Source organism: Candoia aspera, chromosome 8 (assembly GCF_035149785.1).
Source record: "Candoia aspera isolate rCanAsp1 chromosome 8, rCanAsp1.hap2, whole genome shotgun sequence".
NCBI lineage: Eukaryota > Metazoa > Chordata > Lepidosauria > Squamata > Boidae > Candoia > Candoia aspera.
In genome coordinates this window covers 20,688,127-20,708,249 of record NC_086160.1, presented here as the reverse complement: position 1 = coordinate 20,708,249, position 20,123 = coordinate 20,688,127, and positions in this window count along the sequence as shown.

Below are 20,123 nucleotides of genomic sequence, written 5' to 3'. Positions count from 1 at the left end.
TTCTTGGGCTACTGGGTCTTGTAGGTTACTTAAGATGTTTTGAAGGGTTTAGTTGGTTTATGTGCTGCAGTGATACCATACTGTGATACTGTAGTGGGTTGGGTGGTGAGTCACTTTTTGATAAATTTGAGTGGGTATCCATTTTGCTGGAAAATTTTGTATAGATGATCTGTTTCCTTTTTCTGGTGTTCTGGGTTGCTGCAATGCAACAAGACTCTAATGTTCCCTGAAACTGAGGGAGAAACTCAAAAAAACTCTTTTGCAGTAGGGTAGAAAGTGGAAATTCAGTGAATTGCAAAAGAGTTTGCAATCCAGTATGAATATTGTCCATATGGGGAATCAAACATATTTCTAACCAGATTCCTGCACATTTTACAAAAGGGCTTTGGAGCAAATGGTGGTTTTTAAACACTCATGATGAGAAACAGGAAGAAACTGTTGATTGTCTCATTTTTGCCTGCTATTAAGTTGTATTCTTCAACTTGGATATTCTATTCTCAGATACCTGCAGAAACAGCATACGGTATGTTACAAAGGGAAATATCTCTGATTCATAAAGAAATAGCTTTTTCCTCTTGGCATATACTTCATTTTTTTATATCACGAGCTATTCCCTCTAAAGCCACCCAAGCATTAGGAATTATTCTGTCAGGACTTCCTTGGTAACTGACTGAGAATTTTTGATGCAATTAATATTTTTCTAAGAAGCCTGTAAACTGCTTCTTTCATATTTCTACTTTAAAAAATTAAAACTATCTGACAGCTGGATGGAGCATCTTTTTTTAGGAATGTGGTACAGGCTCTCTCTCAAACACAGAGACAAGGGGTAGAGAATTAACACAGAAAAGAAGCTGTCCACCTATCAACTGAGCATGAATTCAGAGAAGAACAGAATCAACAGATCCCATTAAAACTGTCCACAGTGAACATCAAAGTAGAGGTGGACGAACGTATGAAATTTCAAAGGAATATATTCAAAGGCTGTTGGCGAGGGTATAGCTAACACAATAAAGAAGAGCAATGAGCAATTTGAAATGCTCACAAAACCAGACATCACACGCTATGCTGGTTTGCACTGAATCTCTTTGTTGAGGGAGGGCATCCACAGGGGAGGTGAAAAGTCATAGAATTTTGTTTTTGTGTATGACAACTGCAGCGAGACTATTATATGCTCAAAAATTGAAAGGTTTAACACTATCCACAATGGACGAATGTTTGGCGAAGATGATGGAAAAAGCACTATCTACATTTGTGGCTGACTGGAAACCCCTTACAGATTTTTTGCATGAAATGGGAAAAATGCACTTATGACTTGTGGTTATGATGACTAGAAAACAATTGGATAATAGAAAAAAGTGAGGTTTTCTTTGTAATCATAGAGTAAAAGATAATGTTGTAATTGTACTTATATTTGCTGCAAAGGAAATCAGAAGCTTTTCCTTTAAGAACCTTTAAATAGTTGTTTGAAAAGCATCATTTCTTTCTTTCTGTATCTTCAAGTATCCTTTCTCACCATCCTCTTCTTGTTAAGAGTGCTTATCCTGGTCCTTTAAATAGTTTGAAAAGCATCATTTCCATGGGTATGATGGTGGATAGGGAGGTTTTTCATTCACAGTCTTCCCTAAGAAAATTGTGCGTTGTCCAGCTAAACAAGGAGGCAATGAGGAGAGAGGAGAGGGGAGAGGGGGGAGGGAGACATTTGTAGCAGCTTGAATAACCCCATGGCTACAATGAATGCACATGCCAGGTAGACCTTTCATAACAGCCACACAACCTATACAGCAATATCAATACCACTCCCTGTTTCATCACCTGCAGCTTAAGGCAACCTGCTCATTTAGCTAAAAGGTTGGACCACCCAATTAGCAACAGTTATGCAGGAAAAGAGAGGCTACCAAATCTGAACTACATAACTCTGGATGACCACTTTAATAATGAAATTAAATTTCTAGCAGCCTGTGGGACCAAGGTGCTGTGTACAAAATTTGAAATAAAAAATGAAACCAAGGAGAACCACAAGGGCACAAGTGTAGAAACTACAGACTTGGTGGAAGGGGGGAAACATGTGGCCCAAAGGGGTGTTGCGGGGGAGCTTTCATCTTCCTCCTCATCTTCTACACTCATAGAGAAACACAAGCTCAAGATTAGAAATGTATAGCATAAGACCTCATTTATTAGGATGTGCTGTCAATCACAGAACAGTGAGTTGGCAAAGGACATAGTAGTTAGCAAGTTGAATGTTAGTTAAAGAGATCTAGAATTACATCTCTGATTACTAATAAAGTTGATTAGGTGACATTGGTTAAGGCTTGGTTCATTTTCAGAGTCAGGGTCAGACTCAAACCTCACAGCCTGTCATCTCCCATAGAGGTAGGGTTCTTGTAAAATACTTTATGACAGATTATAGGACATCTCTGTGCAGTGTAGCATGCATGCAGCCCCAGACATCCTTGTTCATGGGGAATAATTGCAATCTCCAATGCCCATCACAAATGGGATTCAAGGAGTTACCCACATCTCTCTGCATAGGGTAGACACATGCTGAGCCAGTCAGCCAGACATCTCTGTGTGTATTAACATAAAGGACAGACATTTATCTGCTTTTTGAAATTACATAGAAAAGGCTCTAGCAAAGAAAAAATAACTGCAGAGCAGATGGATGGGAGTGTGGAAATCCAGCAATGATCCATGGTATGAGAAGAGAGGCACTGAAGATATATCCCTGCTTTAAGCTGAGTGTTGCTGAAGGTAAGAGTCAAGGAGGTATCTGATCAGGTCACACCTGAATGCAACCAAACCTAATTTTGCACTTGTGAACCAAAGCATGAACAGAAAGGCAGTTAAAGTTGCACTTTGCACTGGGTTTTCCAATTTTTTTTAAAAAGTGTGCACAAACACATGGCCTAGAAAATATAAATTGGTTTAAAAATTGTGCATTAGTGGAAAGAACATGCCAAAATTGCAGACCAATCAAGCTGAATAGTGAAGAGACACAGAACAATAAAAGCTAGCTGCTACATAGTTAAATTATGGAATTTGCGACCACAAGATATTGGCATTTCAACATGAATGTTATTTTTAAAAGACTAGACCAGATTCTCTAAGCATCCTCCAAATATGTTGAGGCTGCATATCTCAGTATTCCCTAACAAGCACGGCCTTGGCTTGGAAGTACGGATTAGACCAGTGTTTCTCAAACTTGGCAACTTAAGATGTGTGGACGTCAACTCCCAGAATTCCCCAGCCAGCATAGCAAGAAGGAAGATGCTGTTGTACTTTCTTTTTATGGTCTTCCTACATGGACCTGCTTGATTATGGTGGTGGGAATAGAAAGTATTCCTTTAATCTGATTCAATATGGCATCTGTCAGATAAAGAGGCAGCTTGATACAGGAATGAGATGAGGTCCCCTTGATCCAACCATTTGCAATTTTGATATAGCACTTTTCTGGTGGCATTGTATGCATTGATGGGAAATGCCATTTTAAGGCAGAGAATGCTGATTCACAAATGGCGATGTTTCACTGCCTTGTGTTTGATGGAATAGCCTGTGTTCCCCACTGATAGGATTTTGTGGTTCACTCAAGCTCTCATTGTCTTACAGAATATTTGTCATACTTAGCTCAAATACAGAATTGCCAGTAAGCCAGAATTAAGGATTTGGAAGGTAAAAGAGATTTGCTGCTATGGTAAGAAAGACAGGAATGAATAAATAAATGCAGAATAAATTTGAAAAGTCAAAGGCAGGGGACTCAATTATCAGCTGGTAAGTGAGCCCTAACTAGCAGTAGTTCTCTGTACTCACTTCTTGGCCAAAGGATGCAAACACTGATTGGCTGGTGGTTTCCCCTGAGCTCTGGACGTGTAAACATTCCAATGTCCCAATAGATATAACAATAGTTAAAATTATTCAGATCAGATGCATTTTACATTGGAATCTGAACAGGAAGGCTTGACCGTATGGAAGAACTTTATGGCTCTGGGTATGTTCTAATGGATGGTTTTGCACAGACTGGCCAGACTAAGATCTATGGTTTCTGTGTTGGGGACAATGGCAGAAGTCTCATTAGGAGGTGAATCCCTGGGAACACACTGTTATATGAAGAAGAGATGGGGAACTATTTTACTTCTCCACCCTTTCATTATTGAAATGGTGGCAGTGGAAGAGAGTGATTTTCCCTAACTGACTATCTCTAAATATGTAGACTAGGTAAAGGTAAAGGTTTCCCTTGACATTAAGTCCAGTCGTGTCCGACTCTAGGGGGCAGTGCTCATCTCCATTTCAAAGCCGAAGAGCCGGCGTTTGTCTGTAGACACTTCTGTGGTCATGACTAAATGGAATGCCGTTACCTGCTCGCCGAAGTGGTACCTATTTATCTACTCACATTTGCATGTTTTCGAACTGCTAGGTTGGCAGGAGCTGGGACTAGCAACGGGAGCTCACCCCGTCACGCAGATTTGAACCGCCAACCTTCTGATCGGCAAGCTCAGCAGCTCAGCGGTTTAACCCGCAGCGCCACTGCGTCCCTAAATATGTAGACTACAATTCCCCAGCAATCATGACTATTTATGAGAATTCTGGAAGCTGAAGACACATATCTGGAGATAGTCCATGTTAGAGAAAGCTGGCAAAGAATAACAGAACATCAGCTAAAAGAAACATAAAATAAAAACCTTAAAAGGCTGATAACTTAAGATAAAAGATACTGTATAGGTGGAAGATAGTAATATTACCATACAATAGCTCAGAGCAGCACCATGTCCACTCCCCAATCCTTCCAAAACAGTTTGAAATGGCCCTGCTGATCATCTTCACTTCTACCAACTTCAGAACTCTGAGAACACAATGTAACAATCAATGCTCTCCTTTCAGCTGCCTAGAGGACCCTGCACAAAAGATACCCAACCAGAGTTGGAGCAACAACAACAAAGATCCCACTCCACCCAAAAAGGAAATGAGATAAATCAGTAATGCCCCCTCTGCATCCATGTTTTCAATGCATTTTATACATATTTTTGGTAACTTGTGGAAGGAAGGAAGGAATCCAGCCATTGCTAATGAGATAGGGCTGCCTAACTATCAAGCCACTATTTCTTCTGCATTAAACATTCCAAATTCCACAGAGAACAGGGAAAGCATGAAACTACAGTATGTCTTCAGTTTTGCAACAGGGGTGTTGGTAGGCTGCAGTGCTAGCTACAGTGAGGAAGAAGGAGGTGACAACTTCTAAACTAAATTCATACTGTTGAAGGTGCATGAACTTGAACTCATTGCAAGTGCCCTTCCACCCCACTACCTTTTCCATTTCCCTGGAACAGCCAAAATCCCAGCACTGTGTACAAAATGAAAAATAAAACGGATAACTACTTTGCCAAAGAGAACGAGAAAACAAGCCCAACTCTTTCTAATTTCACTGATGCTAAGTCAAACCAGTATTCCTCTTACCAGACCTCCTAAGGGAGCTGAATCTCAAGGGCTTAATGCAGGGATGAAACACAAGTTGCCTCCAGTGGAGAAATCCAACACCACCAAGCATATCAGAGCTTGGTTATTGCAAAAAGATCCTCATTTTCTCAATTCAGGTTACATCACAACTGAGTCAGAATTAAATTGGTTTCAGCTGCTGAAGTCAGCAACATAATGGGGGATCAAAGAAGCCTAGAAATTGGCATAGAGTCCTTGTGTAGCTATGCCCTGTTTTAAAAACAAACAAAAAAAGACAAAGAAAATATTACAAATCCACTGTTCTATTGAATTGAATGCACACACCACTCTGTCACATCCAGTAGAGTTTATGGGACAGAATGGGATGTACATAGATGATAAAAGTGCAACATTCCCAACTGTGCAGAAAGTTAGTTGCAATTATCCTTCATGCCAAAGTGATGAATGGATAGAGCACTAAATCTGGAAGCAACTCTGAAATGAGAGATCTATTGCATTCCTTGGGTTTGTTGTTGTTTTTAATGCAGCAGAACAAAAAAAACATTACACATTAGAGAAATGCCTAATTACTGTTCGTGCTATGATCTCACTTATAGAAATAAACATGTGCTTTGGACTTCTATTTCCTTTAAACTAGAATCCCTGTGTATTATGGGATATTTATTGATTTATTTTATTTATTTATTTTCTATCCCACCTTAATTATTTAAAAGAACAGCCTAGATGCGCATGGTTGTGTATCAGATTATAGTGAAAATGTTATTGTGCTTTCTCTTGGTTGTACGAATAGCTTATATCTAAAAATGGTTCTTAAAGTACTGATGACTGTTGACAGCTTTTGGTTGCTAGATAGTGAATCTGCATGTCTCCACTGGCTTAGGGAAAAGGGATTACAGGGAAGTATTTTGGCAGTTAGATTGTAGTCAAAATGCTATAAGAGCCAAAATAAACCTACGTTGTTGTAACTAGTTGCCAAAGAGCAGCTGTGCAGGGACAGCAGTCAAAGACCAACACTGAGAAGAGAAAATGTTGCTTGAACATCTAGTACTACCTGTACATATTCTTGTTCTCCCATGCTCAAATTGTATAAATAAAGAAATATCTCTCCCAAATGCCCAAGCTTCCATTATTAGAGTTGACACTATTAAAATGTGCTCCTGGAGATAGGTAGGTAGGTAGATAGATGCCTCTTGTATATGTAGAATTTAATTGCCAAAGCACAGGGGTAATCCCTGTTATAACACTCCACCCCAGCAGCAAACATTCTTGGCAACTGCATTATGGGAAGGGAGATTTCCTATTCAATGGTTATGATCTGCATGGTTGAAGCCCGTCACTACAATCAGGCTGAGCTCCCAGGAGGCTCCAGTCTGCTTTAGAGCAACCAGCCCACTGCCATTATACCTGGAGTATCACTTAGCCCCTGTTTGGCATAGTTGTTGCCACTCTATTTAACTTTGCTCAGTCACAAACAGTATTAATGCAAGCACCCAATGATACTTTAGGCACAACACATTTCTTGACATCTGTAATGATCACAATGAGATGCCCTTCAAAAGACTTAACATATAAAAGCACAGTAGAAATCAAGAACTCTGTGAAACTAGAAGTGGTTTTGAGGGTAATTATATACATTATGTGCCATCCATCTTTCAAGCTGCCTATGTTTTTAATTATTTTTCATTGGAGTTTCTGGAAGACCGACACACACACACACGGAAATTATTTTGAACTAAATTCACAGTATTCTTAATGGAACTCTGTCATAGACAAAACTGTTATTAAATACAATTTGAACAAGTGGCTTTTTAATACTGATCTTGGGAGAAGGGTGATTGTACTACTTATGGTGTGCAAAAACAATGATTTTGGCATCTTGTTGAACAGGCAATTTTCTTTAATAAATAGTCAATGCCAACATAAATTTATAAAGGTATAAAATCCACTTATGAAATCACTGGGTCCTTCACTGGAACTCTTAACAAACAGATCTGTGTAGAATCAGCTTTTATATCCTTTCCTCTTTACCCTTTTAAAAGAGAAGAATGGAAGGGGAAAATGAGAGAGAAAGACTTCAGAATGTTTTATTAAAAGCTAAACTTAGATGTTCAGGAGCTTTGTAGTACCAAGTACAGTATTATTTTGCCATTATTCTCCCAATGTACCAGATCAGAAGAACAAAGAATTCATGATGCCTGCACTTGATATGTTTAAGAGGCACCAGATATCTTCTTCCTCAGACTAATCCTGTGGTTTAAGTTAAGCCAATTTAATGAGTAGCTTCAAATCATCAGGTGAGTTTTGCTTCATGGCTGAGTTCAGGACCTGAACTGAATCGTCCCAGTTTTGCTCTAATAGAGACAGAGATATGTACTGTTTACAGATTATCATGCTCTTCCAACCCACTGATCATTGACATGGCCAATCAATGACTGTTTATGGGAACTATGGGTTCCTTGATACAGCCACTTTCCCAAAAGTTTGGAATAGGGGTAGAAAGTCTTCCAAAGAAACTCAGACAGCAGGGTTGTTCCTGGAGCTGCTCATGGTTCATGGAAGGGAGGTAGATGTAGCAATGCCCTTCAGCATAGCAAAATAATCTTCTCTTTCTATGCTGTAAATTCATGATAATTATTCTTTACTGATGAAGACATTGAGTTAGAATCCATAGGGGATTCTAGATGGCAGACTTTGGTGAGCTCACCTGCAGCCCTGAGCCTTGAGAAGGTGGGCTTCTATGGTAGGTTGTTATAAAAGCAGCCATCAAGGTAGAAGCTGCTTTAGTACTGCAGAACTCCCACGACTGAAGTTGTGGGATGGTTCTGCATGTGGCCAGTATATTTTCTGGCATCTGATGAAATGGTTAGAGAGGGCCCTATTAAGTATGATCAGCACCATCACTATTGTCACCAGCTCTTTCTAAAGTCTGCTTCAATTCATGGGAGGCTACCCTATTCAACAGTTGTTCTGCCTAATAAATAGATGCCAGGAGAAATTAAGGTTCTCCAAACATTTATAGGAAGCACTTTCCATATAATGATTGCTTGTTTAGTTAGTTCAGAAGCCCAACATTACACCTAGAAATACTATAAGGACTTTTAAAAGTTTATTAGGTATCTTCAAGGCATTCCAAAATCCTCTTTATATCCTACATGCCACACTTAGCTGCCTTTAAATTGCTGCGTTGTTTACTTCTATTTTGCTCACTTCTGAAAGGTTGCCAGACTCAGAAATCAGCTCATTAGTATGCAGAAATAGACCACAGTGATTTTAGATGGCAATTATACTCTATTACCCTGCTAAACTTGAAGGTAAAGCCAGTTAAATTAAAGGTGACTGTTAATTCCTCTTTATTGCTGTATCTTATACACATTTTGTATCATTGTAATTAATGGTAACAAACTTTCAGAAAGATGAAAGAGAGTTAAGGGAAACACATTTGCAAAACTCAAGATGTAATGCAGAGTTTGATATGCTAATTGTATGTGGCTGTTTGCAAACCTTTCAAGCTATAATTAATTACGTTCACTTAAAATAAAGGATAGAAGGCTATTTGCCCAAAAAGAAAGAGTCTTTGCCCCCTTAATGCCAGACATCTCAAAGTATCTGGCAGAAACCTCTTTATTATGGAGGCTTCCAAATTACTTCTGGCTGTTTAAAAATTGGGTGAGGTCAGGGAATAATGATGATCAGAAGCAAACTAAGATATCAATATCCCATTCATTTCATATATATGTAAGCCACATGCTGTCACACATACAGTATACATATACGCATTACACATACATACATCCATACACATAAAAATACACAGATGTGTGTATACACACACACACCAAGGAGGAGATATTGAAGATTAAACAGAATAAGAAAACAGCTTCCAGGGAAAGACTGTAGGTCTTAATGTAGTAAATAATATAGATCATTAATGTAATAGTAATGTAGGTCATTACTGTAGGTTTTGCAGAATGCTGCATATGTCAGGGTTTGGCAACCCAGCACTTCCAGGTGCCATGATATTATGACCACCCCGTGCTAGTTGACATCTGTGACATCCCAAAATTAATTAAAATGAAATCCATGCAATAAAGTAACTATTGCTATAAATAATAATTTGTTAAATCCATGAAGGTTTAGCAGAATCTCAAGGTTCCACAAAAGAAAAGCCCTGTGAAATTAGGTCAAAGGCTTAATTAATCAATCATCCATGTCTCTTAGTGGCCAGATGCTTCCTAGAAGTTCACATTCAGGACATGAAGATGGTAGCGTAAATATGTGTATTGTGTAAGTCAGTCAGTGCCATGAAAAAAGCACAGACCACACAGATTGGCTCTAAGGACCATGTTGATACTATCAATTTTAGATAGGGGAACTAATGGGAATAGGAACAAGAAATGGCAAAGCTGTTGTTAAACAAGTTGGAGGACCTTGAAGAAGATAAAGGTCAACAAAGGAAAACAGTTTATGTTGTTAAGAAGATACGAATAATTCAGAGGTGAATGAGAACTGATCCATGTGGATCAACTCAGACTATGCCTACAGCTGAAGTTGAAAGTATTAAAAAGGGTGAAAAGACAAAGTGAAGTCACTGGTTGACTTCAAATGCAACATGAAAAACACAGGCAAAATTGGACAGGCCCTCTATTTGTTTTATTAATAACTTTCCAGATTCCTAAATTTGAAGGTTTGCTTTTTCAACAGAAAAAAACTGGATATTGTTCCAATCAGATGGCAAGGTATACAGTGAAATGTGGTTCACAGAACATACAAAAATAGGTGTTCAATCCAACTACAGTCCTTCCAAATCCTTGTACACTTGCATTAGCAATGGATATCCCCATAAGCATCATGTTATTTTGCACCATCAGTGCAGATGGGTAGCCAAATGTATGCCCTTGTTCAAGCACTTCTTACAGACAAGAGAATATTCAACTTTTCTTAGCAAACCTTGCCAGGTTTTTATAACATTCTAACTCATCTTGTTGAGCCACAACAAAATTTGCAAGGATTATAATCAGATTAAGGAATTTTTATCTTCAAGTATTGATCCTCAGCTGCTAAAGAGTGGGAATTAGACATCATATGCAATGGAAAGAATTAAAAAGGGAACCAGCAGTTTATTTTAACACTGCAAGAATTGTAATCACTTATTTCATTTTTTTTTCACTGAAAGTCCTCTAAAACAAGAAGGTAATGTCAAAATATTACTTCAGACTAGAAGGACATGGTTCTATGAATTCATTGTAGGACTGAAAACAGCTTTGCTTTTTGCCAGATTAGTTGACCATCTCCTCCTTTTCCTCTGAAGTTTTTAACAGACATACATGGTTTTTAGTTTATTTTATTGCGTTGTGTTGTATTATATTGTTGCATATTGTTTTCAAGCATTAATAAGTAGGCATGTAAAGACAATACTAAGAAAATAACTCATGATTGTTACAAGTGTGTAAATATAATTTATTTATTTTTTAAAAAGCATCTTAAACTCCTAATGTCCTTTCCTTTGAAAGAAACAATCATGGAAAGGTAATCAGAATCAGATACATGAAGAAAAAGGAGGCAATGCTTGCTGACATAGCCAATGAACACAATGTTCATTCAATCAGCATTTGAATTCTTAAACAGCTCCTCATGTAAAAGTTAAGTTGGTGTCTTCAGTAGCAGCCATTCTATTATTCCACAAACTAGTGACCACTCACTAGGAATAAATGATTTTCATAAAAATTCTTATTTTATCAGATGTATACTCTCAAAATATATGTCTTTGACATAAAAAGGATGCATGAATGCTTGCACATGTGCCTATTTTTCTCCTAATGCATGCTTTTTCCCCAATCTGCAGGCTTTTCCAAGCACACCTTTCCCTAAGATTAAATTTCTATGTATGTGAAAAGCATTTCAAAATTTTGAACAATATGTTTGTAAATGTGGGTTTCAGGTCTATCTGTACATTGGGAAGTCCAAAACTGGTGTCTTGACATAGCAATTCTTATAAAATATTCTTTATCTCTCTCTACCATCCATCCTCAAATGTGAATTTGAGTGTATGCATATGTTTCAGGTTCTCTATTGCATTTCCATAGTCAAATCTCCATGAAACATTTGTTATCTCACCCTATATCTACCCAATCTGAAAAGAAAAATATATATCAGCACTTAATTGGAGCAGACATTCTTCCAGAGTCATATCTGCCCCATATGTGAATCAGACCATTCGAATGTGTGTCTCCACACCCCTGCTAACAACCACCAGAAACTTGGAATTGGGAGAAGAGAATCATAATAAATTGATCCCAAACCCAATATTATATTTAACCCTCAAAATAAAGACAGAGATAGAAATATAAATATAAATTAATACCAGGCCAAATTCCAGAAAATACTTCTTTCATTGTATAGTCTCTCTAGTGGTCTGCTCTCTCTCTGAATTCCCACTTTTTAATTGAAACCCAAGGGAAGATACCTTGAGGAAAGTTTTGGGGCTTTTTCACCACTAAGGTGACTCATGCTCTTGAGAACTTTTTTCCTCTCCTACAGAAATTCAGAGAAATAGTCTACCAACTTCTGGTGCTCATAAATTTGTAGAGGAACTTTGAAGGGATATTTGGGTCCAACTCTAATAAAAATACAGAGTTGGGGATAGAGATACATATTTAATCTTCCAAAAATTGTCGGTCTGCATTACAATTCCTGATAAATTCATCCTATTTTGCTTATTCCCAGTTGCAGCTGCCTGACCTAACAGTTGTAATAAGAGAAAACTCAGACCAGTTTGCATGGGCTTCTCTCCATGTGTGTTTGCATGTATGCATTACTAAGTTTCATTGTACTGGTTAAGTAAGAAGTAAATAGCTTTTGCAGTATCATTTTATAATGACAATAGCTTTAGATCATTTAATTCAATAATTTGCTTATTATATCAAACATTTCAGGCTTTTAATTGATTTTTGTTCTGATTCTCATTCAAATCGCATCTGTGTCCTTTGATATCTAATTTAAATCCTTTATTGCCTTTTTAAAAATAGTTTTTATTAAAAGATTTTACATACATAATAAGAAATGTGAAAAAGAAAAAAAGGAAAGAAAGGAAAAGAGACAAAGAAAAAATGAGATGGAAAAAAGAAAAAGAACAGAAAAGAACAGAAAACATGAATACAGTGTGTGTGTGTGTGTGTGTGTGGCTTCTGATCTTCCTTTCAGCAGTTACACATACAATTCTAATCAAACCTCTCTCTCTAAGATTACATCATATTTCCCTTCTTTCTATAACCTATTCTTTCTAATCATCAAAACCATAAGTCACAAAATCATTGTCTTTTTAATGCAAAAAGTCCATAAGGGGTTTCCAGTCATTGACGAATGTCACTAATGATCTTTCTCTAATCAAAGAAGTCAGTTTTGCCATCTCAGCAAGCTCTGTCAATTTCACCAACCATTCCTGCCTGGTGGGTAATGCTGAATCTTTCCATCTTTGTGCATGTAGTCATCTCACTGCAGTAATCATATATTGAAATAATCTTCCATGGCTCTGTTCTAACTCCATCAGTCCTAAAAGGAAAAGTTCTGACTTCAACTGAATATTAATCTTTAAAATTCTCTGTAACGATGTCTGTATTTGAATCCAATTTTTTTCAGCTTTTTTACATGTCCACCAAGCATGATAAAATGTCCCTTCATGTTGTTCACATTTCCAACATAATTTGAAATGCCTTTGTAAATTCTAGATAATTTCTCTGGTGTCATGTACCAATGATACCTCATTTTATAAAAATTATTTAACCTGTTCTTCCATTTCAAATTTCAATAAAAGTTTATACATTTTAGCAATTACACATTCATCATTGGTACATAATTGTACTTCAAATTCTGTCTTGCCTTGCTTCATACCATAAGTCTTTTTTTCCAATCTTTCTGATGACTGTAAATGGTAAAACCATTGACAACTATATCCTTCTGCCATTAGCTGCTCTTATGATTTAATTTTATATTCCCATTGATGATTCTTCCATAATTCCTGGTATGTTAACCATTTTTTTTTTGCCTGTTTTTTGTCTTCTATAAAATGCTTTTTGTGCTGAGATCCATAGAAGTGTTTTTGGACACAACCTGGGTTTATATCTATTCCATATTCTCCATATGGCACATCTAATAAAGTAGCTTTTAAAATCCACATTAACTGTAACTTTATCATATCATAAATATCCATGCCATCCAAACCTCAGGTCGTGTTCTTCTAATTCTAAACATTTTTTGTTTCTCAGCAACATCCATTCTTTCATCCAAACCAAACAGCAAGCTGCAAAATACAATTTCAAATCCGGTAACCCCAATACTCCTCTTTCCTTTGCATCTTGTAACACTTTGTAATTAACTCATGGTTTTTTCCCTTGCCATACAAATTTAGATCTTCTTGCCATTGCTTGAATGGTACATCAGTTATCAAAATAGATATTGTTTGAAACAAAAACTTTATTCTAGGCAAAACATTCATTTTTATTACATGAATCCTCCCCAACAGTGAAATTTTTAATTTCTCCCATTTTAACATGTCCTTCTTAATTTCATTCCATGTCTTAACATAATTATTTTGAAATAACATACAACTCATAATTGTCATAATAATGCCCTAACATTTTACTTTTTTCTCAATCTTTAAACCAGTTTTCTCCATCAGTTCTATTTGACCTTCTATTTTCATATTTTTGTTAACATCTTCATCTTCTGATTATTAATCTTAAAACCTGCTAGCATACCAAAGTCCTTTAATTTTCCCATTACTGTTTTTACTCCCTCTAGTGGAACCTCTAAAACTACCACCAGGTCATCAGCAAATGCCCTTAACTTATACGTTTTCTTTTTAAACTTTACTCCCAATATTCTCTCATCTTGTCTTATGTCTCTCATTTTAGTACCTCAAGTACTAAAATGAACAAAAGTGGAGACAGCCAGCATCCTTGTCTTGTTCGTATTTGAAATTCACAAGGTTTATTAATTGTCCATTATTTGTGTGTTACAATTATTAAAATAGACCTAAAAACAAACATCTGGCTCTTTATTTGGGCTATGCAAACTAAGCAAAATCCAGTTTGAATGATCTGTCAATCTGATTTGAAATAAGTCAAGTCAAAGGTATGAATTAGTTCAGAGTTTCATCCATTTGATTTGAATGATCAATTCAAATCATCTCATTGATTCTGTCAAACGATTCAAGTTAGTTAAAAAGTGTGCATGTGTATATGTGCAACAGCCCATCTGAAGGCACTAGATTCAATTTGATATACTGGATCAGTTTGGCAAATTAATTAGAAGATTCTGTACAAAGGGAGTGATTTGATGGAATCCTCTTTTAATCAAAACATCACACAGCTCTAGTCATTATATCAAAGCTGCCATCCTCATTATTGCTGAAAAATTGGAGGTCAGAAATCCTTGCCAATTTATTGGAAATTACCCAGAAATCTACCTTCTGCTCACTCTTGAAATCATATTGTTCTGCTGAAAGGTCCTCTACTTGTGACTCTTCTAGTGGCTCTTGAATTGTATAAATAGGCAAAACACTTTGGCCATAAGTCCCATCCAATTATCAATGCTTTTAGAAAACTAAGTCCATTCTGTGCCAATAAAACAAATGAGCAAAGGCACATCTGTTTCTGCTGTGTTCAAAGGTCAGTCTCAAGGTAACATATTTCACAGAATGTGCAGGAACTGTAGATAATAAACTATTACACTGTCGCATCTTGACCAGTCAGATGCTAATGTATCCTGTGTAATGTATGTTTGCTACACTGATGTTATCTGAATCATTAGCAAGTTTTAGTCAACTCTATTGTTCTCTTCGCTAGAGTTTGTCAGACAGTGGGAAAAAACTGCATTAAAAATAAAGACTCTGTGTTTCATAGAACACAAAACAAAACACTACCCAAATGTTGACCTTTTTATATTAAAATTTGAGGATGTTGATGAATATATTATTTAGCAATGGATGAAAGCATCCAGTAAACGATTCACCAATGTTACTCAGCAAGTATGCTTCATTAAGATGACTCCCAGACAAAAACAGCACCAGGCTTAATTTAAAGAACAAGATGATGGAGTGGTCTCATTTTGGACCAAATGTTGCCATTATTATTCTGCTGTAGCCATACGCTATTAGCGATAAGCATTTTGTCTTTTAAGCAATTGTCAGTGTTCACCAATTCTGTGAGTTTGCTGTGTGTGCACACTGAAAACTAATCTTGCCTGGGCTAAAAGGCAGTTGGATAGTTTGTCCTTCATTGTGGAGAGCAAACACGGTTGGCATATATTAAAAGGAAGACCTTAGTTGTAGAAAGCCACAGAGCACTAGTAACCTCATGAAGATTCTTGTTAGAAAGTGAAAAGTCATATCTAGACTTCTGCCTGTATACCACTGAGATCAGTGGCAATTTAATACACTGGGCAGTTTTAGAAACTGGAAAGTTAATTTAAATTCAATACTCCTTGTATGCAACAAATAAATAGCATGATGGTGACATGTGAGGGATGATTCAAATGTGCCAGAGCTGTACTGGCACAGCTGTATATTTTAAAAAATGGTCTCCCTATTTGATCCTGGACAAGATTGCTAAGAATCTCATGAATATGTGTACCAGCCTATGTCAACCTGGAATGCTTCAGATATATTGGCCAGGAAACTGGTCTAATATAACTGGAAATCTTCAGAATTGTAGAGGTCTGACATGCTATTGCAGAAGCATGCTAGAGGAAAGATGAATTGTAGAACATGACTATCTGATAAGGTAATGGCTAATTTGACAGTTGTCCAACAATTAGCCAACTCGATGGCTGTTTGTTGTTCGACCTAAGTAGACTAGAGGCAGGCCTGGAAGAAAAAGACATAAGCCCTGTTCATGCTGTTTGGTATTCATAGGTACCAAATGCATGAATAAACTAGCAGGGACAATACAGCTATTCTCACCCTTAATTCTGTTTACAGAATAGCAATTCCCCAGCTGAGGTGTGACTAGTCTAAATCTGGAGGCAGACACTTCTAGATTCATATGGTTTCGTCCATAAGTACCACAGTCATGATTGCCAAGCTTTCCATTCTGTCCAAGGCAGTCAGAAGTTAGCCCTGGTCCAGATGATCCAGATCATTTAAACAGCCATCTCCCACCAGGTATCTTCCAGATTTGTTGACTTTAGCTTTCATAATCCCAAGACAATATAACTAATGATCTTGAAGATTGGAGAACCATGACAGCTGAAATCCAAATTCCTTGAAGGGCATCAGGCTGGGGAAGACTGCTGTAAAATAAAAGGAGAAAGACAGGCTATGTTTTTTGTTTAGGTGATGCTATTCTGTGAATTGCAGTTCTATCTTGCCTGCTAACCAGCCATCTGGGTGCTATCTGAAGCATTTGTAAAACTAGATCCTGATTTTCAAACATACTTCTCCCTCCTTTTGCAATCATTCATTACTTAACTGCACTGATGGGCTGACACATATCTGTCAAATACCAGAATCTCTAGAGCAGCATCTGGTGGCTCCTGGAAGGACCTTTTCAGGTTCATTTTTGATCATAATTCATAACAGGTTCAGGATTTTCGCCATATGGGATTTATTCCAAAAGCTCTTTGTGACAGTAATAGCAGCAGCTACTTTGATGAAGATACTGTCAAGTTTCTGGCTTGCCAATATAGCTTGGAAAGGCATAATTCTAGTACCTGACTGTCTGGCCCCCATAAATGGCTGGAATTAACCATCAGTGAGTGGATTTACATTCTGAGATGCCTTAGATGAACTGATTTCTTCTCTACAACCTCAGTAAAGAAATTATGCAGGAAGAATCCATTCTGTTATTTTTATTGTGAAGCATACTAGTAATGCTAAATGTGTGCAATCCTATGAAAGAGAAATCAAGAAATAGGAACAAATGATGGTGATATTTTAGAATAGTGCATCAAACTGAGGAATAATGTGAACAGCTGTGTGTGCCAGACAGGGAAAGAACTTCATCTAATTTGCTCATTTTTCCCTATATTCTGAATCAGTTCTCTCTCTCCTTCACCATGGTTCTTGCCAGGATTTCCATAGTATTAATCCATCCAAACACGTGCCATAGGCAACAGTTGTAACACGGACCTCATTTTCTGTTCCTAGGCCAAAGAAGATTAATTAGAGACTTCACCATCCACAGCCTCCTCCTTTGTGTAGACATGAAAGTAGAGCAGGTGTTTTCATAAAACTTCCAATTCATAAAACTTCCAAAGAGCCAGTTTGGTCTAGTGGTTAAGGTACCAGGCTAGAAACCAGAAGACTGTGATTTCTAGTCCCACCCTAGGCATGAAAGCCAGCTGGGTGACCTTGGGACAGTCATTCTCTCCCAGCCCAACTCACAGGGTGTTGTTGTGGGGAAAACAGGAGGAAGAAGGAGCATTAGGTGTGTTCCCCATCTTGAGTTATTTATAAAAATAATAAAAGCGGGATAAAAAAAATCTAAACAAAATTCATGGTTTTCATGGAGTTTAATTTCCTTGTCTGATAACTATTATCTCATTGAGTGAGATGGGGGGTGACAAAATTCAAAATATAAATAAATAAATAAATAAATAAATAAATGTTTCGCTCTTAGCAAAAAACCACTAACTGCTTTCAAGTACACAAATTCTTACCCCTCACAAATATCACAACTGATGCTCAGAATATTTGTGTAGAGCAGTGTTTCTCAGCCTCAGCAACTGGCAGGCTGGGAGATTCTAAAAGTTGAAATCCACACAGTTTAAAGTTGCTGAGAAGGAGAAATACTAGTGTAGAGGGAGAGGGGTGACAGTGAAGTCCTATTAGTAAATGAAATTACTTCCCTGCCACTCCCAATCCCACCACTTACTCATATGAGTCAAAATCGGGGGCTGTTGTAAGCCATTTTGACATACTCCTTAGGTACCAAATCCCATTTCAGAAACCACAGTGTATCAGTGCTTTGTATTTCCATACCTGCTCTGAACTCTTACTGGATGGGATTCTTGGCTTGTCTCTCTTCCTAGCTCCTGTGATATTGGAGTAGCAATGTGCTGTCATAGTTAGAAAAAGAAGATCCAATAAAGAATTGTTGCTATGCCAGCATTTAGAGTTTGAACGGTAATGATGGGTCGATCCCTTGATGAGAGGGAGGATTTTGAGGGCATTAAAGACACTTGTTTGTACTGGTTAACAACTCTCTTCCTCTTGTCCCACTAAACTGCCTAGGCCTTATTGCAAAACATGAGACAAACATTCACCAATACACACATGGAAAGCCACAGAGAGTAGAAATGAAACATTAGTAATTTCTTGCCCTTCTGCAAAAAATAAAAAAGGGGAGAGTGGGTGTTTGTTTGTTTAGGAATGGATTTTGTGAAACCTGAGGGGGCAGGATAAGGCACTCGGTTATTATTGCCAGCCAGAAAGAACAACACATGAGTATTGGTAGGCTGGCAGCTCTGTCTATTTCACTATTGGCCCAAAAGGACAAGTACTGATTGGCTGACAGTCCTCTACAAATTCTAAATCCACAAACATATAAATACGATTATGTTCATAGGGTCTTGATCTCTGCATAGTTCTGCAAATACTCAAAACAGCCTAGATTAATCTTACATGCATTTTAAACTGATTGAGAAGGATGGGACATGGAAAGACTAGCTGTTTGCCCTTCAAAATATGTTGAGGGAGCTCAAGTTAGGGAAGGCAAATAAACTCTTGCATTTTGTCTCTTGAAATAATGGCCTCTGATTTGCTATTTGAAAAATATATAACAAAGTAAAACATGAGGCAAAATGTTGCGGTATAGAGTGCTTCCATTAGAATTCCAGAGGCTCCATTCTGTTCCATTCATCTTTGCTTTCTCATTGGGCATTTTCCCTGTTCAATAGTCAAACAATCAGTTGAACTATTGGATGAATCAACAGTCAGTCAATTTTCCAGGCCTACAAAAGATACCCAATTCTTTTATTTATTTATTTATTTCTAGTGAAGGTCTTTGTTCCAAGTCTACTTGTGATGTTCCCCCCTGCTGTTTTCTGTACTGATGCTATCAGGCAATTTTATCTGGATCACCTTTGCAACCATCTTAAAGATCTTCTGTTGTTAAAATGTTCATTCCTGCTTTTACTGCCACCAAAGATTATTCTTAGTGTTTTCAGCTGGGGAAATATATGGGAGTCATATTCAGCAGCAGATAACACTTATGAGCTGCATGACTCTGTTGCTTTTGTTGAAACAGGTGTATGTTGACAAATCACTGGATTTCTGCAATACTTCCAAAAAGCATACCACAGATAACACATGATGGAATTAAATCATTTTAAAAAGACATAGGAATACTTCAAATAATAGCTTGTTTTGATGGAATATAGCATTTTCCCCTTCTAAATGTTATATGTCTGTATTTCAGAATAAAATATATACAGCTTCTTGATTTACATTTCATCTACATGAAGTAACTGAAGATCTCTGGATTCAAATCTTAACCTTATTTATTTAAGCGTAGCCTGTTTTAAAACTTCATGGTTTATATATCTTTGCAGAAGTTAATAAATTTGCAATAATAAATTATAACTTGGATATATTCAGTGGGTTCATCGCAAACAGGTAAGGAGATATGTGTGTATGTGATTTTGCATGTGTATGTATCCGAAATAATGTACTGCTTAATCTT